At 39.6% G+C, this 23154-nt stretch overlaps 1 protein-coding gene across 4 annotated transcripts in view; it reads left to right on the plus strand.

Moving 5' to 3' along the window:
- The first annotated feature begins 14723 nt into the window (after positions 1 to 14723).
- RNF180 (ring finger protein 180) overlaps positions 14724 to 23154 on the plus strand; it is a 246372-nt gene continuing 237941 nt past the window's right edge. For 2 of the 4 annotated variants that reach the window (XM_087443320.1, XM_087443322.1), the window contains exon 1: positions 14884 to 15000. The gene's annotated coding sequence lies outside the window, so the exon portion shown is untranslated. Of the gene's footprint in view, positions 14781 to 14883; positions 15001 to 23154 lie in introns of those variants that run through there. The other 2 variants (XM_087443321.1, XM_087443323.1) reach the window with 2 other exon arrangements.

The raw sequence follows: 23154 nt of genomic DNA on the forward strand, positions 1-23154 counted from the left end.
GAGTACTTGCCTCATGTTTATCAGGTCCAATTAACATATCATCAATATAATGGACTAATTTGAACTTCAGTGAGATGATCAGACAGTTAAGGTCCCTTCAGACTCTATTATTATAGAGAGCAGGAGAATTAACATAGCATAGCCCTGATACAAGATCATGTATGTATACTGTTGTCTATCCCATGTGAACACAAACTGCTTTTGATCCTTCTTCTGATGTGGGCCCTCCCAAGTGATATGGTGAGTTGCTAGCTTTTCCAGTTTTTAAAATATTAGAAGCATTTCCACTCCTATAAGCCTTTTGGTCCCTTCCTCTACAGTTTGCCACAGCAGCTCTAGCATCTCTGTGTCATTTAATGCAGGCCATCACTCTTTCCAAATGTCCAAGGGTCATTCCACAAATTTATTAGAATCATCAGTCAGCACTACTGCCAATGGTTTAAATCCTGTATTACAGGCGAGTGCTCCCATGTCATCAAACTATCCCTTATCCAGCCTTATATTCCTCCCCTCCTGATTCAGTATCCTCAGGATCCATTCTCAGGCATACTCTGGTTTCGGTTGGTATATGTTGGCCAGGAGCTGCAGCAATTTTGGCACATAATTCCTCTCCTCTGTTTACCTTATCCAGCATTTCCCCAGTCAAGATATGCTAAGATTTGATTTTCTGGTGGCCAGTATGGGAGATAGGGCAGATTCTGAGGAGAGTGGGGATTGTTCTGGAAGGCACTCACCTCACTTGAAGCTTCTGCATAGTCTTCAAGCAAGTCTTTATCTTCCAACAAGGGGAGTAGGCTGATTCTGCTGGTGCAGAGCATTCAAGGGAATCCAGGAGTTCAAGGTTCTCAGAGGTTTTCATGTGTGTTTACCCAAATACAACCTTCTCAAGTCTCAAGGTCACCCTCCTATCAGGGTACTGACTTTGATGTAAGACACTTGCCAGGGTTCAGAATTCAATCTTCTCTGAAGTTCTGCTACTCTTACAATTAGGTCCTGAGCCTTGCCTTCAGCATGACATGTCCTCTGGCTGCAGAAGATAGGGTTCCTTTAAATGCTGCCAAAGAGGCCCTCTGATCCTCACTCTTTGCTTTATATTATTGATTAATAGAAAATGAGTTTTGTCATCTCTCTTAAACAAATTAATGGCACTTAGCAAGAGCCACCCAATGTCAGTCCTTACAATTATTTTCCCACATTGCTCAACCCCACTAGATATTACACCAGGTTGTAGATCGCTTTTCACCTATCCCATCCCAGGTCACCATGGTGAACTAAATGAAGTCTTAGCAATTATTCAACTGTAGCATGCCAAGGCCTGTCAAACTCTTCTTATCATCAGCAATGGCATCCTTCTTGTTATCTAACTCCAGGATAACCCAGAATGAATGAGCTAACTACAGAAACCCATCCTTAGAGTCTGTAGCCTAAAACCACTTCCTAGACTTATAAAATGTTAGAACTCAAAGATGCCTGTCTTATTCCATTTCCCTGGAAGCAGAGCCTGAGACAGGGATTCCTATTCAAGTGATTTTTGGCAAGTGCTCTAAGGAAAAGAAGAAAGAAGGAAACAGGGTAAGGCTGGGGGGAGAATCTACTCAAGAATGTGTTCTCTGCTAGAGACTCATTTCAATTTGATCCCACAGGGAAGTTCTGGAGTTCAAATTGCCCCACAGAATTGATCCTACCTTGAGGTAAGGGACCGGTCTTTGTACCGCATGCCAGTTAATCATTGGTTAATGTCTGCTCTGCCCTGGTTGGGGATTTGGTGAGGTGGTGTGCATACCCTCCCAGGCAAGGTGGCTCCCATTTCCCTGAGGGTTTTCCTTTAGAAAAGAGGCCATCTGTGAGTTGGGTCAGTGGATACTGACAACAGCTGAGAGATGAGTGAACTGGCCAGTAAAGGGGATCTGGGCAGGCACCAATAGCATTTATTACAAGGCCTTAAAAATTAGCTAACTCAGTGATTTTTAAACTTTCTTTTCCTTTTTGTATCACATACTTCTTTGAGAAGCAATTGAAACTTGTGACTTCTCTCCATAGAAAAATATACATGCTTACAGATATTTGCATGTACTAAAAGGATGTTGACATGTGAGTTAATTAAGACCTAAAGAATTTATATGACTTGCCCAAAATTTATTCTGTAAGTTAGAGTAGAATAAAATGGCCAGGCTACCGAAGTTTTAAACGTCAAAACTTTTTGATGAAAAAAAATTTATAATGTATTATATATACTTGAAGTATTGAAGCAACGAGGTATCTGAAAAGTGCCTCATCACATAAATTCACATCATCTTCAAAATATTTTTTTTTGCATTTAAATATCGCTGCTTGCAACTTTAAAACAATCATAAAGGTTTACTTAGAAGGAAGATCTTGTGCTACTGGGATTAGCAGAAAAGATAAACATTCATGCATAACCAGGGCTCAAAAGTGCCTTGTTTTTACCAAAAGCACAAACCTTGATATTTTTTGCTTTCTTCTTCATTAAGAGTACCTAAAGCATGAATTAAAGTTAGAAGTTCAGAGTATTTTTAAGAATGCCTGTAAGTTTAAATTCCCTGTCTTCTCGTTAATAGTGTTCTCTATAATGGCTTTAATGTAGGTACTATTATAAGACAAGGAAGCTTTGGTTTTTAAAAACTCTTCAAATAGGTCTTATTCTGTGTTAGATTTTTTTTTATAATGAAAGACTATTGACTAGCCCTTTAAGAGTGGCTTTTGGATGTCAACTTGCTACTTTGTAAGTCACTAGGGAATGTTGGCGGAAAAACACTACATATATATATTGTGTGTGTGTGAGGAAGATTAGCCCTGAGCTAACATCCGATGCCAATTCTCTTTTTGCTGAGGAAGATTGGCCCTGGGCTAACATCTGTGCCCATCTTCTTCCACTTTATATGGGATGCTGCCACAGCATGGCTTGACATGTGGTGTATCAGTGAGCGCCTGGGATCTGAACCTGCGAACCCTGGGCCGCCGAAGCAGAGCACGCACACTTAACCACTACGCCACTGGGCCGGCCCCACAATATATTTTTGAAGTATGGCAAATTTCACTGACAAATTGACCCTTTGGGATCTTAACATTTCTAGTTTGATATTTGACCTCAAAGTAAATAATTATCTGTTGTTTTGTTTTGTTTTGTTTTTTGTGAGGAAGATTGTTGTTGAGCTAACATCTGTGCCAGTCTTCCTCTATTTTGTATGTGGGACAACTCCACAGCCTGGCTTGATGAGCGATACGTAGGTCCACACCCAGGATCCAAACCCATGAACCCCAGGCTGCTGAATCAGAGCGCGTGAACCCAACCACTACACCACTGGGCTGGCCCAATAATTATATGTTTTTAACAGATAGTATGGATTTAGGTGGAGGGTGATGGTTTTAGCTTCAGAATGGTGATTTGAGGCACAGGAAAAAGGGTTCTTGTTCTGGCACTTAAAATGATAAGCTTTGCAACTATCTAAAAATAATATGCACACATACTGACGTAGTATATTTACATGCATATTATACATCCACACTTGACTCTTTTTATTTTCTGTAGCTTTACATACCTCAGGCCTGCGTCCAGTTCCTTCAGTTTTGCTGTTGAGGATGCCCAAGTGTAAAATATGATAGAGGCTCTATTTTCTCTAATGCATTATAAACATGACCTCAAACATAAGCCTGTCCTGCTGAAGGATGCTCTTGGGAAACTAATGTTCACATTTCTGAGTTTTGCAACAAGTACTTAGGAATGTGCTTGGGTTGTTTTCCACCAGCTACCTCTACCTGGTGGGCAGACAGGTGCACAACACTAGGAAGCAAACACAAATTTTCATGCTAGAAGAATCCTTACTCCATACCAGTGGCATCATCCACAGCTGAAATCTCCATGGAGAAGTCTGGTATTGTGGAAAGCTATTTTTCCATCTGGAGGGCCTCTGTGTTATCTCTTATTTTTTCTATATTCTTTGCCACTTAAGAAAATGTATATCCTCTAAATGTGCCCATTTTATCTTTCCACCAGTCATATACCACTATCCTATTATGATGACCTTGCATGTGTAATAACCAAGTCATACTTCCTTAGTATTGAGCTGAACAGTAAGGAGTTAAAAAATAAGGTACTAATTGTTAAAAGGGCCTAGCACATGGTAATGCTTAATAAAGACACTCAATATATGTTATTTTATATTCCATCAGTGAAAAGTGTTATTTTTTCAAAACTAGAAAACAATTGAAATTATTTAATTTAAATTTTCAAAATTACCATTTCTTTACACTGAGACCCAAGATAGAACCTTTGCAGTGGGCATTAATTTATCAGTCTGATCATGATCATTTCTTTTGTCTCCAATCCTATCATGTTTGCTGCCTTGAGGCAAATTTTTCTATTAGATTTCTTTTAATTCCTTCTCCTTGTTCCCCTTGACTCCTCCTTGGGCTCTTTCTCAGTTGCAATAATAATGCAGAAATGAAAGGTTCTTGTTCCAGGAACATGCACAGCATTTATAAGGGAATTTCTCCTTTGTACCCACTCCCTTAAGCTATGAGAATACCTGCAAAAAATTAATTTGGAACCAAAAAATCTTTGCCAGTCAGATTTCTAAAAGACTGAATCCAAATTCTGACTCCATTTAGAAATCTGAGCTCAAGCTCCAAAGAATTATTTAGAATTACCTTATTTGGTAAAAAGTCTTCAGATGAATGCATAAAACCAATAACCAAATAATTTAATAAGGATTTTTTTAATGTTGAAAATTTGCCTCCTTTAACATAAAACAACTGTTCACTAAATATGGCTATATTTTTCTGAGAATTGGTTTATAATTCTGAGATTTAACAAATAAGCACTTAAAGATGTTGATGATAAAGATTATAAACTAAATGTCAAGAACTTACCTAAGCCAATTTGATCATTCCTAACTATTAGATACTTTTGGTAAATAGCAATAGCCTGGTTCAAAAGAGATATGTAAGGACTGTAGATCTCCTCTCCCAAAGTCTTACTACCAGATGTGTTATTACAATGAAAGCAAGTCTCAGACCAAAATTTGTCACAGCTACAAATACTAGAGAGCCAGTAGCAAAAAAAAAAAAAATTGTGACAATGGAATATTAGTCATCCTTAGAAAAGGAAGGAAATTCTGACATATGCTACGATAGGGATGAATCTAGAAGATATAATGCTAAGTGAAATAAGCCAGTCACAAAAAGACAAATGGTAAACGATTCCACTGAAATGAGGTACTCAGGGTAGTCAAAATCATAGAGACAGAGAGTAGAAGGGTGATTGCAAGGGGCTGAGGGGAGGGGATAATAGAGACTTAGTGTTTAATGGGTACAGAGTTCCAGTTTTACAAAATGAAAAGAATTCTGGAGATGTATGGTGGTGATGGCAGCACAACATTATGAATGTATTTGATACTAGTCACCTTAAAATGATTAAGGTGGGGGCCAGCCCTGTGGCACAGTTGTTAAGTTCGGATCCCAGGCATAGACCTACACCACTCGTCACCACCACGCTGTGGCAGCGACCCACATACAAAATAGAGGAAGACTGGCACAGATGTTAGCTTAGGGTGAATCTTCCTCAAGCAAAAAGAAGATTGGCAACAGATGTTAGGGTGAATCCTCCTCAACAAAAAATAATAAAATAAAATAAAATGATTAAGGTGGTAAATTTTATGTTATGTGTATTTTACCACAATTCAAAAAAATTAGGAGAAAGAAAAAATGGTGATTAACCTATTCTATAAACTCAATGATATCCCTGTCCTTTGTCCTTTCAAGCACTTTGTAAAAAAAAATCACTCAAGGCAGATGCAAAAATTGTCTAATTGCAGGATTCTGCCAACTTTCTGGTAAAATCAGACAACAGATGCCTCCAAAAATGTCTAGACGTGACCTGATGGAGCCCTTAGGCCTGAGGTCAGGCTACTCTCAACAGTGTAGCCTCCTGGAATTAGTAGATTCTTATTACCTAGTCATCAAGTGTGGAGGTGACTGCTCGGTTCTTTTTGCCAATCTGTATACTTTGAACACCACTAACAACAGGAAGGAAGAATCACTTCTAACATCCATATGCTAATTATTAAACCTGTTGATGCAAAATAACCAATAACCATTCTATAGATAAGAGAAATAAGGTGAGTTTACTTGAGCCAGAGTGAGGATTATAACCGGGGAAGGCCTTAGAAAGCATTCCAGAGAACCATGGTTTTCAGTACAGTCTGATATCTTTTTAGAACAAAGAACATACATTAAACACACCCAGGATACATTATCATCAAAGTTTCAAAGAGGTATTTAGTTGCAAATTAGCAGGTCAGTATGACCCTGATGTTGGGAAAGGAACTAAACCAGGTGTTACCAATAAGGTGTTACCAATAGGGCACAGGAGGGGAAGTATGCATTCTTATCTTAAGACAGGGCATTCTTTATTTTAATGGTTAAGCAGATGTACAATGTATGTTTGATAGGCCATAAATCAGGTTTTTTAGTTCTAGCTGAATCAGTTTTGAAGCTGAATAGTTACCGCATATACCTCAATATGTGAAAATCTCTTGTGAAACCTTTTGGTGTGGATTAACGATAAAGGTAGTCATTCTGGTTGGTCTTTCAAATACTAGCTATACATATATATATATATTTATCTGGGATATATATTCCTTATTAATTATTTCAACCATTAACTAATTGTCCTAGAGTATAGATTAAAACCAATACACATATTTATCCCACTGTTTCTCTACTTGCAGATTAATAGCCCTTACTTAGTTACTGGATTGCCCTTCATTAACTCTTTTCAAATAACACATTGGTTATTATATAATGAAGCATTTTCAGGGCAGAAAATGTCTACTTTCCTTACAACCTCTTCAACTAATTTATCCCCTCCACCCCTCTTAATTTCCCAGCTTTGTTATTTTCCCCTCCAGCATGATCTTTAAGTGTTTTAGGGAATAGCCTCTGTGTTAAACTCAAGTCTATGTCCATCCCAATACTATCCTCTTCCCTGGGGTAGCACTGAGACACTGAGAACACAGCCTGCTTTTCCTTTTGTGTGGAAGGAATTGAAACCAAGCACGAAGAGGTTAAAAAAATCTTCCCTAGGCTAGAAGAAGAGAACAAAAAACTTTTGAGATAAGCTTTGCTAACTGCAGCTGTGCGTACTCAGTGTAATCGACTGTTGTTTAAAACTAACCAGGTCTTTCTGTCCCTCTTTAGTATATGAGTGAGCTGTCTTTCCCAGGAAGTCAAGGTCCAGACATCAAGATTCAGCCTCACAAGGCCAAATGCAAGCTGAAGATGAAAACCAACCAGAAAAGTCCAGACAGTCAAGGAAAAAGAAATTCAGTCTTCAAGGCCAAACACAGGCTAGTGGGAAGGGGCCAACAAGCATGGCCACACGCTCTCCTTCCTCCACCTAAAACCCCAGCACATGCTCTCCCTCCCCTACCTAAAACCCAAGATAAAAACCCCTACTGTTTTCCCTTTGAGAAGGTGGAGCTGAGTTTTAACTCCCATCTCCTTTTCTGGCTGCCTTTTGATAATAGTAAACCTCTTTCCTTGCCACAAGCCTGGTGTTTCAGTTTTTTGTTGTTGTTGTTGTTGGCCCTACTATGAGGCAGGTAAACGAACCTGTGTTTGGGTTCGGTAACAGAATGAGAAAGTGTTGTAAATTTCCCACAGTAAAAATATTCATTATAATTTACAATCTCCCACTGCCCTAGGAGAATAGGTCCTGGTACCTGGAGGGTCCTTTGCTGGTGAGCTCTGTGAGGTGTTAAAGTTTAGAGGTAGAAACTAGAAAAACACTAAATTTCTCTGTAGAAGGAAAAGAGAGAGGAGAGATTGAAATCCCTGAGGAAGAAAGAGCTAGGAGCACAGAAACCAGGGGGTGCTGAACTGAGACCTGTGAGGTAGGGAGGGCAGAAAGAGGAATCCAGTGATTGTGCCACCAGGAGCAGAGACTCAGGAAAAGTGAGATTTTGAAAGCAATATGCTGTGTGAGGTACAATGTGATCCTTCTGGGACTCACAAAACTACAAAGATTGCAATATGCTTGGTGTGGTTGGATTTCTTATAGAAACAGAAGAGCTGACTGAGAAGAATAGGGACAGCTGATCTCTGGGTTATATAGAGGTGCATGAGATGCCTTAGAATTCAGCTCTGAGTATCAGGGACTGAGATTTGGAACACTATATAGGACAACGGAGGAGACGGAGCCACCTTCTGCGTACACCAGGGATATGGCAGCTGGCTATTTCTGCTACCTTCATACTAGGTTGGTGCCTAGAGCAGGCACACAATGAATCAATAACAGGAGTTGCCTAGATTTGCCAAAAAGCAATAAACACATATGGTTGCTGCATAACATTCTTCCCTTAGTCATTTTGCAAGTAAATATTTAAAGCATTTGACACCTTAAAAATGTTATTTCTTCATTTTTTTCCTACTTTTTCAGCTACTCAATTCTATCTTCCAGGTCTATCACACCAAAAGTAAACAACAGAAATAGGAAGGACACATATAGGATGCAAGAGGAAAGAAAATAAGAAGGCACAATAAGGGCAGGCAAAAATGTAAAGTATATGGTAATAGCCCAGAACACAGTCACAGCTTGGAAAGGGCAGTTTCAAATCACAGCCAGTGTCCGCTTACGATTCAAGGTTTCTGAACCCAACTCTTAATTAGGATTTAGCGCTGTTCAGTTTAATAGTCACTAATTCGGATACATAGAAAGCACATTATCAAATTTCAGAGGGCTCAGAAGTAAAAACTAGCACTTCAAATAATAGAATCAAGACTTTTGAAATATTGGTAGATTTGTATCATAAAACAAAACCAATATGATGGTTACCAGCTATATAGATTCCCAGTTATATAGAGACCTGTCTTTTGAGCTCCAGACCCACATTTCCATCTGCCTACTTGACCTCTCTTTTTGGATATCTTATAGGGGCTTTAAGTTTCATATATCCAAAACCAAATTCTTGATCTTCCTTTCTACAACACATCTTTCTTCCAACATTCTCTATTTAAATTGTATGCTACTACCATCTAAACAACTACGCAAACAAGAAATACAGCGTAGTCATCATTGGCACCGACTTCTCCTTATTTGCCAATTTCACCTCTTCAAGCTCTCTCAGATATGCAAGTTACTCCATTTCTACCATGATCCCAACATTTCTCCTCAAGGCTACTGCAGTAGCCTCCTAATTGGGTCTATTCTTAACTCCCTCCAATTCATTCTCCACACTGTTGCCAGATTGATATTTTTAAAACATAAATCTGACCAATTCAGCCAGCTGCTTGAACTCATCAATGGATCCTCACTGCTTTGGGGATAAAGAACAAAATCTTTACTATAGTCAGTGAAGCTCTGCATGATCTAACCCTTTTTTCTCTTGCTAGCTTCATTTTACATTACACTCTTATTCTGGCTGTGTACCAGCCCCAAAGTCTTCCTTCTAGTTTTTGGAAACGACAATTGATGACTCAGCCCCAGAGCCTTTGCACAGATTCTTTCCTTCTAGAATGCTTTTAACTTCCCATTTCACCAAATTGCCTACTATTTTTTCTTTACATTCATCTCAATCATCACTTCCCTAGAGAAGCCTCTCTGAGCTCCCAGACTTAGTCAAATCCTTCAGCTGTATTCTCTCAGACTACCTTGTATCTCCCTTATGCAGCACTTATTTTAATTTTACTTTTATTTGTGTAATTATTTGACTGTCTCATACTCTAGCCTGAAACTTCTAGAAGGTAGAAACCGTTCTTGTTTTGTTTACCATTGGATTCCCAGTATGTAGCACAATATTTGACACATAGTAGGTGCCTATCAAATATTTATTTAATGATAAAAGTTAACAGAGACAAATGTAAAATCCTATATTTTGCTCTAAAATCTTAATGAATCAGAAGAATTGGGTTTGAGTGTATGACAAGCCCCTTCTAAACAAAGAGGAAGATGACCACGAGAAAGCTACTGCAACCTTTGTCTACACTAATGGACATACAATGTAATGGTCAAGGGAGATGAAAGCTCCTCTTTTCTCTGCACTGCCAGACTCTGTCTACAGCAACCTGCCTTTGTACTTGCTGCTCCTGGAGTGCTCATGTCCTCTGGTATCCACATGACTTACCCTTATCTCTTTCATATCCTTGCTCAAATATCACTGCATCAGCCAGGGTCCCAACAGGAAACAGCATGCTTGAAATAGGATACTTCAAGGAAAGCTGATTAACAAAGGGACTATTTTCAAAAGTGTGGATGTAAAGAAACCACAAAGGATAGTGTAGTAACCTAGAGCTCACCATCCTAGATCTAAAGAGACAAGGGGAAGGGAGTGGTTACTGGAATAGGAGGATAAGAGAGTCTTGCAGAACCTTGGGAGGGACCATAACTTTCAATTGAGGGACATAGTCAACCTGAGGGTCCTCACTAAGTGGCAGCCAGGGAATAAATATCCTGACCTCACTTTCCTCCCTCCCTTCAGTGTCTTACTAGGATCCCCAATGGTTAACCCAAGCAGGAAGCCAGATGGCACAGGAATCATAGATTTATTCTATAGGTCAGCCTCCTGAGATGGAGAATAGGAGGGATAAAGGAAGAGAGTAGATCTAGAGGAGTGAACAGAAGATAAACTGGCACACCTTCTCAATGAGATCTTCTCTGACCACTATTTTAAATTGTAAACCCACGCCCACCCTCAGAATGTGCTATTTCCTTTCACTACTTTATTTTTCTCCATAGCACATTTTACTTTCTAACATACTGTATATTTTGCTTATTTATTTTTTGTCTTTCTCCATGAGAATGTAAGCTCACAGGGCAAGGACTTTTATCTGTTTTGTTTGCTGCTGTATCCTTTCACTAGAGATACAGCACATGACAGATGCTCAATAAAAATCTCTTGAGTGAATGAATGCACTAAGTCCTAGGTTCTACATTTTTAAGGGAGGCATCAAATATTAGAGGAGAGCACTTGTATAGTGAAGGGTCTGGCCCACGTGTGCCATAAATGGTGAAAGGCCTGATCACACTTAGCCTAAACAAGAAGTGGCAAAGGATTGCCTTCAAATCTGTAATGGGCTAACCTTTGAAGGTTAACCCTACAAAAACAGACTTGTTCTATAAAAACGTTCCATTAGAGATAGAATTAAGGGCAGCAGATGAAATGTTATTAAGCAAGAAGATTTCAGGTCAACATAATAAAAAATATTTGATTAATTAGAGCCATCTACTAACAGGACAAGAAAAAATTTGCCTTGTTCAGAAGTAAATTGCTCTTCATTGGAAGGGCCCTAATAGAACTGAATGGCTGTCTTCTAGGATATTGTGGAAGCATTGCTGAATTGGATGGAAATTGAACTAAATTTCCCATAGAAGTGTACCAAATATATATTTTGGTTGAATAACTGAACGTTTATATCAGTATTTGGCCAAAGTCAGGGTCAAAACTAAATATTACCATCATAGAATCAACTTCTTGGATATCAGAATAAAGCTGAAATTTTATTTTAAAATATTACTGTAATGTTGGTATTAAATTATAGTAATTATTTAAAAAGTCTAGTATTATAATATGATCATTAATCATCGCTTAGCACCCCAGCTGCTAGATTGTGCATGTGGTCACTGCATTCCATATATGTGACAGTGAATGCTCACCTTCCCTTGAGGTTGGTGGAGATGTCAGATGTGTTTTGGCTAGCTCTGCCACTACAGGATACTGCCATTATGTTATTAATCTTTCCTTCCTCTCTAATAGTAACCAATCAAAGTTATCTCCTCTTAACTCTCTTAACTTATCCCCCATTAACACTCTGAACCCAAAGATTCTTGCATGCAATTTCACTGACCATCCCAAACACTGAAGCCTCATGCCCTGACTGAACAAGATGCTTCTGGAAGGTGACTTAACATGTGTGCCCTCACTTTTTTGGTGGTTGTTTCTTTCTTTCGTGTACTCGTTGCTTCACACAATCACTTAAGAAATTCTCTCCTTTAACTTTGAATCTAACAACATTACAAACTGTAATATAATTGGTTTTCAAAATAAAAAAGATGTCTCTATCAGAAAGGACACTCTAGTCAGCATTTGGCTTTTTGGCCCTCTAAAGACTGAGGCTGAAGGTAAGGCTAAATTCTGCCTCAAGACTCTGACTGGATAAGGCAGGGCTAAATTTCTGTTCATCCCCAGTTTTTAGGGTGCCTTCCAGGCCTAAAGTTCTATGATTTTGTTATTTTACAGATTTATAGGCACCAGTGTGAATGATGCTATTTTGGTAAACTTGAGAATTTCATGTCCACAATGCCCAAGGCCATAAACTTAAATATCAGGCCACACTGCAAGTTCGCCCTTTTGCAAGGAAAGCAATAGACTGTCTGACAGATTCAGACCTTGCTGCTGCCAGAGAGTGAGCCAGAGTGAAAAGTGCCACAATATTTAAGAGGTTATATTTGCTTGGATTACTTTGGGAAGACAGCACATATAAATCACAGGATTTTTCTTTTTCTCTCCTCTCCCTCTTTCTTACTCCCTGATAAATAACAATTGCTTGCACAAACCAATTTAAATTTTAAAACCAAACAACTAACATTTGGAATGGGTTCTATAACATCAGTTGAAGATGGGATGGGATATGTAACATCTCTGAAACCAGTAATATTCCCAATGTTAGATAAGTGAATTGGTTGTACAAGATTGCTTTGATATTATTAACTTAGAAAAGACAACTCTAAAGCGAGGGGCAGCAGACTCAAATTGATTGGGAAGTTACCTCAGTAATCTGGAAGGAACTACTTAAATGAAAAGTTAGTGTTAAAAATGTGTATCCTTTACAAGTAGGCTAGAAATTAATACTAATGATTATTGTAATAGCTATCTAAATTGTAAAATAGTTCCTAATAAAAAGTGACATATTTAAATGATTTTATTGTTTACAAGACACTGTCACATACTGTTCTCATTTGATATTCACAAATGACTAAGACATACCATTTAAGATAAACCATTTTTATAGTTGAGGAAACTTGGAGTTAAAGTAATGTGGGGGCTGGCCTGGTGGCACAAGCTGTTAAGTGCGTGTGCTCTGCTGCGGTGGCCTGGGGTTCGCAGGTTCGGATCCCCGGTGTGCACCGACGTATTGCTTGTTAAGCCATGCTGTGGCGGCGTCCCATATAAAGTGGAGGAAGATGGCCACGGTTGTTAGCTCAGGACCCATCTTCCTCAAGAAAAAAGGGGAGGATTGGCATCAGATGTTAGATCAGGGTTAGTCCTCCTCACAAAAAAAAAAAAAATAAATAAAAAAAATAAAGTAAGGTGACTTACCCAAGACCATGTAGCTGAAAAATCATGAATCTCAAGTCTTCTTTGGTATTTTCACAATATCATGCTTTTCTTTGAAAGAAGGTTTTTTCCTATTACGTGTTTTAGGGATTGAAGAATTGTTGTGTGCCAGCGTCAGCCTATTAATAACCAATATTGTGGCGACCAGCCCTTGAGGTTCTTATGATTGCAAGCTACCCTTCAGCAAAACCATAAGGAAACTTTGAAAAAAATAAAGGTTTATTACTTACAGGACCTGGAAATTACACAGCACACCTGGGCCACATAGCGAGGTTGCCTGGAGGGGAGAGCACTCATGCGCATAGGGGTTCTGCTTTACTGGGGTCTGGAGTGCTGGGTGCCTAGGGTTTCACAGCTCTCTCTTTACTGGTGAATTAAAAACATAAGGGTGGGAATTTAAAGCGCAAGATGAGAAAAAATAAGTGGCCTAAATGGTTGGTTATCAAACTCAACCAAGATCGCTAAAACAAAGGAGCTTCAGTGGAGGAAGGTGGCCAGGCTCTTTATCTAGTCTATGGCTGGCAATGTGTTTATTCTTTGAGATGACCTTCTTTGAAGTGAATGCCGCTTTGAAGTGGATGCCTGGGCAAAGCTTAAGTCAGGCACTTGCATTACAAAAAAGAAAACACCAACTGTCAGGGCTCACACTATATTTTGTTATTGATTTCACCAGATTTTCAGGTGGGAAATCAGTGAATACAGCCCTAGTCTTGGGACAAAGCTCCAAATAAGCCACTTCAGGCAAATGGAAATTTTTGTGCGGAGCAGAGAAAGCTATACAGTCTTTATGAGTTTCCCTCCACCTTCCTTCCCCTTCCTCAAGCCAACTAATAAAACTTGCTTTTTATATGCCAAGCTGTATCTATAGTCTTTTGATAATCTATTTTCACTGCTCTGAATCCAGAGTTTATGACCCGCTGACAAGTCAACATTGACTCCAAGCGGCCCTCTCGCTACCTGAATAAGCACTTGTGATTTACCTCCGGTCATCAGTTCACCTACGAACTGTAATCTGTCGAGTGGAGTCTAGAACACTTGAGTGGTTAATCCCGGTTGCACACAGGTGGAACCTGAGGCACGAGAAGGTAAGCAACAAAGATAGCGATATCAGAAGGGAAGACTAAACCCAGGTAGTGATGGTGCCTTAGGAAGAGTCTTAGGCTTGAAGATGGGTCGCGGGGACGCCTGTGGGTTTTAGCAAGAACAGACCCAGCAGGTGGGCTCGAGCTCGGAACCCCAGGACGGACTGACTGAATGAGGCCAAGGGAGATGGAGGCACAGCAACTTCTGTTGCCCCGGGGAGGGGATGACAGGAGGGAGCAACTTTCCCACGGTCCCGCCCCGCCCGGCGGCCTGCGCGGCTCGCAGGTCTGCGCGAGGTCAGGGCGCGGCGCCGCCCACGCGCCGTTCCGGCCGGAACCCACGGAGGTGAGCGAGCGGGGCCGGCGGCGCCGGGGAGCGCCGGGACCGAGGCGGGGGCTCTGGCATGCAGGCGCAGCTCGAGCGCTTTCCGCGGGGTTTGACTCCTGTCGCTTCCCGTCTCGCCGAACCGGCATCGCCGCCGGAGTCCTCAGAGCCGGGCTGCTGGCGGGCGGCCGGGCGCGCCGGGAGGGGGCGCGGAGCGGGCGGCTCCAGGCCGGGGACGCAGGTGAGGGCCGGCGGCTCGGAGCCCGGCGGGGCGCGCCTGCCTGAGGGGGTCTGGCCGCGGGCCGGCCCTGCCCGGCCGCGGTGGCTCGGGCCCCACGCTCGCCCAGGGGAGGAGGCGCCGAGGGCTGGGCTGGGCTGGGCTGCGGCTGGCTCGGCCGTCCCTGTGCCGGCCTCAGTTGAGGCGGCGGCTTCTTAACTTGCGCGCCTGAGGCTCTCGGCGGCGGCCTCAGCTCGCGCCCCGGGAGAGGGTGGAATTACGGGAGCCTGGAAACGTGAGCCCGGACGGCGCCGGTGTGGCGGGGGTCCAGCGGAGGGCAGGGCGCGGGCGGTGGGCGACGGGCTCGTGTGTGGGACGCCACCCAGGTCGGAGCTGAGGACCTGCGTTCCGTTTCCCCTCAGAGCTGATGGGGCCCGCACACCCCTCCGCGGCCGCCTCCCTCCGCACAGATCCACTTTCTTTTGTCTGGTCCATTTCGGTATCGGCGTTTCAGCTGCTTTTGTCGCAGCCTTGGGTTCCGAGGGTACAGACTTTCTGTCTGGCAGAGGTCAAAACTAAGCCCTGAAATGCGGAGGGGGGAGAGGGTCCTTTGGGAGGGGGATTATTATTAGTGCTATAATTAGCACTAACATGCTTATATTACCGTGTTCTTTTTCGAGTTAGTACTCAATATTTTTGTAGCATCTAATACTTTCAAGAGCACCCGGGAAAGCATTCATTAGTTAACTTCAAAGGAGCGTTGATGTGGGCAGGTTACTATTAAATTACGCCGTTTTATAGACCAGACAACTGAGGCACCCAGGAGGAAAAGTGATTATATCAAAACTAAGCAGTCAGCCCTTGTGGGAGCTGTGATTAGAACCTGTGTGACTGCGAGTTGTCCTCGGCCAGGTCACTCAACCTCACACAAAATTTAGAGTGCCAAGTGCCTGTTGATACTCATTATATTTTTATTTACTTATTAATTACTAAAACCTTTCTTAAAAAATACAGTTGAGTTCTTTGGGACTCCCGGAATAGTACCTTTAAAAGGATACGTAAAAGACCAGAATCATTTCAGTTGTTGAACAGGATCACTGGAGTCATAGTAGGGACTAAATTCCTTTGTTTTTCATTTGTCAAATCTTTAATCTCCTATATAAATATGGTGCCACTGGGAGCCCAAGGATACTTAGTGATTACCATAGCAGAGACCCTAAGTATATATTTAATGAATAATTAGAATGGAGGAGGCCAGCTCCTAGGGATCCCTGAATATGGAGCAGCAGGTTTTCTTTGCTCATACAAAAGAATTAAAAATTTAGGAGAATACTCATTTTAATAATTTCAAAAATTTAGGAGAATACTCATTTTAATAATTTCAGTAATCATGTGCATATTATATGTTGTGCTTTCTTTTTTTCTTTGCTGGGAAAGGTTGCTCTGAGCTAACATCTGTTGTCAATCTTCCTCTTTTTTTTTTCCCTTCCCCAAAGCCCCAGTACATAGTTGTAAATTCTAGTTGTAAGTGCTTCTAGTTCTTCTATGAGTGCTGACACAGCATGGCTACTGCCAGATGGGTAGTGTGGTTCCGGGCCTGGGAACCGGCCACTGAAGTGGAGCACACCGAACTGGAACCACTAGGCCATCAGGGCTGGCTCTTATGTTGTGCTTTCTTATGTCTCCGGAGCCATCTACAATTTACCAGTTTCCCTAGGGTTTGGCTCTTAAATGATTTTGCCAATAGATCTGTATTGCCCCATTTTTTTCCTTTCTTTCATTTATATATTTGGTTTTTCAAAGCGAAGATATTTTTTTCTTCTAAAATTCAAAGAAGAGTTTTTTTTTTGAAACAAGCTTGCTTTTTTGGTAAAATAGACTTAGGTACGATTTTTATGAGTGTATCTGAGGATAGACACCAGCTTTTTTAGTAAGTAGCTCTCATACATCAGGCAGGGATTCTTCCAGGCAATTATGCAGTGAATTAACAATCATTATAATAGATGTCTGTAATATTTTATAACATGCCTACCTCATGTAATGCCTTTTTATTAAGCAGCATCAAGTTAAAAAATTTCACTTAAATTTTGCTAACTACATAGCACAAATTTTAGGGCACAGTATGCCCAGACTTAATAAACATTTACAATTCTCTGTCACTTACACCACCTTCACTCAGCTATCTGAAAGAAGAATGATAATCTGTCCTTTCTCTCATAAGGGATATTTGGAGAATTAACGAAGTAATGTTTGGAAAATATTTTAAATTCCATGGAAGAAAGCTGCTGTGTGACTTCAAAGTGTGACTATAGAGCCAAGAAAAAACATTGCCCTCTCCCCCAAACATGCTGTCATTTATGTTTTTGAAGAGCATGGTCCTTCCAAGTAGTCACTTTAGGAGGCTAAACACCAAAAATGCTACTGCTAGCCACAGTTATTTTGAATCTTTTGAAATTTTTAGTCAGTTTACAAGCAACATAAAAACATGATTTTAGAATCACTTTTCTAAGCACTTGTTTTTTGTTTGTATATATATATATTTTTTGCTGAGGAGGATTCGCCCTGAGGTAACATCTGTGCCAATCTTTCTCTATTTTGTATGTGGGTTGCCGCCACAGCATGGCTGCGGACAAGTGGTGTAGATATGTGCCTGGGAGCCAACCTGGGCTGCCGAAGCCTAGCACACTGAACTTAACCACTAGGCCATGGGGTTAAGTATTTTTTTAAAATAGAAAATGTATTTTATTAATGTATTTTAATACATTAATAATGAATACATTAATTGAATATGTTAATAATTAATGTATTTTTTAAATAAAAACTGTGTAACTCAGTTTGAACACCTATTTAATTTGCTAAACTTGACAGGATGATTTCTGCGTGGCTGCAAACTTCAGTTCTATCTTTAAGATTTTACCACTATTAAGGATATTTAAAAGGTTATCCTGAAGGCTTATGACAGCAATTTCAAAAGGGTGGTTTAAAAATGGTTTTAAATAATGGCAACATTGTTAGAATAAGTTTGCAGCCTTCCCAGAGTGACTACTCTGAAGGGGGCAATGCTTAATTATAGGCTGATGTTCTATGTCTGTGTGTACATTTGTACATAGATATATTTATGTATATGTATATTTGCATCTTGTAAACATTTTGAAACTAATAATTTGTGTGGTAACCTATCAATTACTTATTCTAAGTAGAATACATTACGTAATTCACATATAATACTGAAACAGTATTAAGTTGGGAGTATATTTCATATAAAAATTTGAACTTCATGTAAATGCAAGTGTAAATCTTATAATAATTTAGAATCGTAAAATTTGCCTCTCCATTGTATGTTTTGAGTGTAATAAAGCTAGATGAAAATGGCCTCATCAAAATATAAAACTGCTATTTTTGAAAAAATTATTAGCAAGTTATGTGTACAACAGATTTTCCTGATCACATCAATTACCTGATACATTCATTTTCTTCATTTCTTGGTTGTTTGAAAATTTTATAACTGTATTATATGTATTGTATATCATATATTATAAGTGGCAGAAGTCCATTAAAACTACAATAGCAGTTAAGGAGATATTGGCCTGGTCCCCTAAAATCATCAAGAAGAAATTTTTTTGTTTTGTTTTGTTTTGTGAGGAAGATTAGCCCTTAGCTAACATCCATTGCCAATCCTCCTCATTTTTTGCTGAGGAAGATTGGCCCTGGGCTAACATCTGTGCCCATCTTCCTCTACTTTATATGGGACGCCACCACACTGTGGCTTGAGAAGTGGTGCATTGGTCTGTGCCCGGGATCCAAACCTACAAACCCTGGGCCGCCGAAGTGGAGTGCTCAAACTTAACTGCTCCGCCACCTGGCTGGTCCCAAGAAGAAATTTTTATGATAAACATATGAAATCATTTTCTGAGAGAACAATTAGAAGTGGGGAATTTTCTGTGCAGTCTATAGCTTGAGAACAGAGATAATACTGTGGCTACAAGTATACTCCATTGCACTGCATAATAAATACATAATCAGGAGCATATAAAAAGAAGAGGTACTATCCTTTTGATATTCAAATTGAGAAACATTCCATTATTTAGCACCAGATTGCTCTTTCTAACTGAGAGTGAAGGGTAACTTTGAGAGAAATCACAGATTTTGAGATGCAGACTATTGAAGTGGCAAGTAAATTATTAGCAGACAATTAGAAGTTTTCCCCTAGAGCGGCCCTTGGTAAGACAAGCAAGTGTGATGGTAAACATTATCTCCTAGTTATATATGTGGTTTGTCTCCCGGATAATGGTCCATGCCCATCTTATCCCATCCATGAATTGTACCCTGCCTTTGACCCTCAGTCTAATCTCTGACCTTACTTCATCGTTGATTGCCACCTTTGGGCAGAAGGTAGTTGCCTCAGTAAGGAAGGAGGTTCAGGGAAAGATTAGGATATTTTTTTCATATATAATGTGATTTTTTTTCTCAATTTGGAAATTTAATAGTTTATTTTTAAGGTCTTGTCAAAATTTCCCCTCATTGAGGAGGTTGGAGGGTGAAGGGGAATTAAGAGGTACAAACTTCTAGTTATAAAATAAATAAGTCATGAGGATGTAATGCTCAGCATAGGGAACATAGTCAATAATATTGTAATAACTTTGTATGGTGATGATAACTATACTTATTGTGGTGATCATTTTGTAATGTATGTAAATATTGAATCACTATGATGTACACCTAAAACTAAAACTAATATGATATTGTATGTCAATTATACTTCAAAAAAAAAAATCCACTCATCAAAACAGCCCCAATAAGTAGGCAGTCCCCAATACAATAGGGACATAAAAATGTCCACATTATGGGGCCAGCCCCGTGGCGTAGCGGTTAAGTGCGTGCGCTCCGCTGCTGGAGGCCCGGGTTCCGATCCCAGGCGCGCACCGATGCACTGCTTGTCAGGCCATGCTGAGGTGGCGTCCCATATAAAGTAGAGGAAGATGGGCACGGATGTTAGCCCAGGGCCAGTCTTCCTTAGCAAAAAGAGGAGGATCGGCGTGGATGTTAGCTCAGGGCTGATCTTCCTCACCAAAAAAAAAAAAGTCCACATTAAAATATCTTGTTTGGCCCTAGTATTAAGGTGGACAAAAACAGAATCATATTGATGAAAACTAAGTATCTTTGGTACAGTAAATATTAACTACCTCATTAACAAGGTGTTTTATTGCTGTCTTAGATTTTAGAAAATATTTGAGGAAATGACTTGAATGGTAAGCCTCTTAAAAACCTAGCTGAAGAAATTGGAGCTGTTGCATTTTTTTATTTTGATAAATTTCTCTGTAGCAAGCAGAAGTATTAGAGATTGTTCTATTAATAATAGAACTGCCCTCAAGTTCTGTAATCTCTTTACCTTATTAGTTCACTGATGGTTTGTTAGCTGGAAAACCTTAGAAACAACTAATAGATCATTAGCACGGATTTTAAAAGCAGCTTCAAAACATCCTTCATAAAATTGCTGAGATAAGCATGAGACTTATTCTGAATGAGAATTGCTTGGCCTATTCAGAAACCTGTTGAAAAAATTTGTCCAAGGGGCCAGAATTGAAGTATGGACACAACTTAGGCAGCATGGAATGAATAGTATAGACATGAGGGCCAATATATAATGGGTAAATTGGGGACTATCTACTTAAAGTTTATTTAATAGAGATAAAAATTAAAACTAACATATATTTTTCTGGCTGTATTCTGCTTGAATTTTTGGTTTTAAGGTAGAATCTGTTCTTTTCGCTGACCGTTTGTCTTCTGGAGGTTATATAAATTGTATAATAAATATTTGTATAGCTGCACCTGTCTGACTTAGAACTAGCTAAGGCCGTAGGGTCCTAAGTAAAGCTTTCTTTGCTCTAGTCAGGCATTATACTTTTTGCTCACCAAACAACTATATCCTTTCTCAACCTAGCGTTTTGGCTTACATTATTTTCCTTGCTCAGGATGCCCATTCCTCTCAACTCTACTTGATTGCTATCTAAGTCCTCTGTATCCTTTAAGACCCAGCTGAAATAGAGGTTACCATTATCCTAAACTTGGTGTCTATCATTCCCATTTATGTTTTTATACTTTTGCTATGTATGCATGTATCAGTAAACAAAATATAATGTTGTACATGGTTTAAAATTTTGCAACTATTACTATGCTGTTTGTATATTTCTGGAGCCTTTTTTCTTGTTTAACATACTTGGGAATTTTTTTCTAGATACATATAGCTTTAGTTTATTACCTTTTATTGCTATATAGTATTCCATTGTATCAATGAACAAAAATTTGTCACATCTCCTATTGATGAACACATGGGTTGTTTCCAGTGTTTTGCTACTACCATAACATGTTGCTAAAATGAAAATTCTTCTATGATATAATATTTGCTTATGCACATACAAACCTAGAGGTAGAACTGCGAATCCATAGATATACATTTTATTTCACCAGATGTTGCCAAATTGCTTTCCAAAATGATTGAGCCTAGTTATACCTCCCCATAGCAGTTTATGAGATTCTTGTTGTTGCTCTGTATCGTTTTTACATTTGATATTGTTAGACTTTAAAATTTTTTCCAATTTGAAGAGCGTGAAATGGTATCTTGTTTTAATTTTCCTGATTTCTATTGGTTGGCCATTTGGGTTTCCTCTTCTGGGAATTGTGCTTTTGTATTCTTTGTTCATTTTTTTGTTGGATATTTGTCTTTTAAAAATTTGTGTTGTAGAATTAATTATAGATAGTAACCATTTGCTTAAGTTTGCAAATTTCTTCTTCCCTTCTGTGAGTTGTGTCTTAATTTTGTTTGTATTTTCTTATACTGAAGTTTAAATAGATATCAATATTTTAAGTCTGTCAATATTTTCTACTTTGTTTTTTGGAACAGTTTTCTGACAACGTGTGGTCACAACCTTGGTCTTCCTAAAGTTTGCAGCTTTCTACCTTACTTTAATAAATTCTTTCTAAATAAGGTATAAATCTATAAGTGTATAAATAAAGAAAGAAATAAACATTACACACAGTTTATCACTGGAATATACCTAAAATTATTAATCTTTCACAATTTGTGTAAAAGAGTTTCTCAGTTCAAAAATGGTATCTAAATGGCAGCCTCCAGTGTAGCTTTTTCTCATTTTCCATTAAGTTCCTATGAAGATGTAGAATACATTGGAAACTCACCACAAAACCAAAAAGCGAAAAACTCCTAAAACACAAAAACTGGGAGGAAGTGACCTTAATTAAGAAATGGGTTATCCTTGATTGAGAGGAATTTCTCCACATCAGCCTCTGCATATGCCTATCCTACTCTTGCCTCTTGATACAGATTGCCTGGTAAATTCAGACTAAGAGGCTTTTTTCTGCCCCTTCAGTCAATTCCCTCAGATACTTAGGTCCTCTACCAACTAGCACACTGGGGACACATCCCTTTCTACCTCTCAGACACTGCTCTGTGAGGCAGGAACTGCTGGATTTTCTTTCACTTTCGGAGTTCCCAGCAAATTCCAGGAAGCCACTAGGCATGATGTGGGGGATTTGTGGTGGGTGCCACAGAGCATTTGGAGACCTGAGACACAAAGATCCCTGGTGATAATACAGAGCAGCAATTGCAGCTACAGTTGTTTTCATGGGTCACGTCAGTTCTGTCAGGGAAACAGACAATAATGGATAGTGCAAGGTGCTCCCTCTGAAGAACAGAGTAGAGAAGAGAGAACCAGGTCATGAAGGCCTGTTAGAGATAGAGAAACTGGACTGAGTGCTTTGTGTATCAGCAAGCTCTGCCACTGTAGAACTGAGCAGGTGGGCAGAAAAGTGACCATGGGTAATTTCCTCACCTTGCCTATTTACCATCAAGTCTGGGCAGATCTCCCCATGATTGAAATGTATAGGAAGAAAAAGAAATAAAGGAACCTAAAAGTAAACCTCTGAAATTCTGTGGAACAAAGGAAGATTTATTATTGACAGGAATTGTAATATAAGATTGATTTCAAAGACTTGATAGGTAGTAGTCACGTGACTACTGTGTTTTATATCCATAGTGCTCAATTTGTGCTTGAGGGGTTCTGAAAATAGTGAAATATTTAACCCCTTCATTGCTTTTGTCAGTTGATATTTTGGGATTCCTTATAAGATTTTGTGTGAGGGGCAAAAGTACAACTGCTGCTT

Source organism: Ceratotherium simum, chromosome 18, assembly GCF_057802395.1.
Source record: "Ceratotherium simum simum isolate JZ-2026a chromosome 18, ASM5780239v1, whole genome shotgun sequence".
NCBI lineage: Eukaryota > Metazoa > Chordata > Mammalia > Perissodactyla > Rhinocerotidae > Ceratotherium > Ceratotherium simum.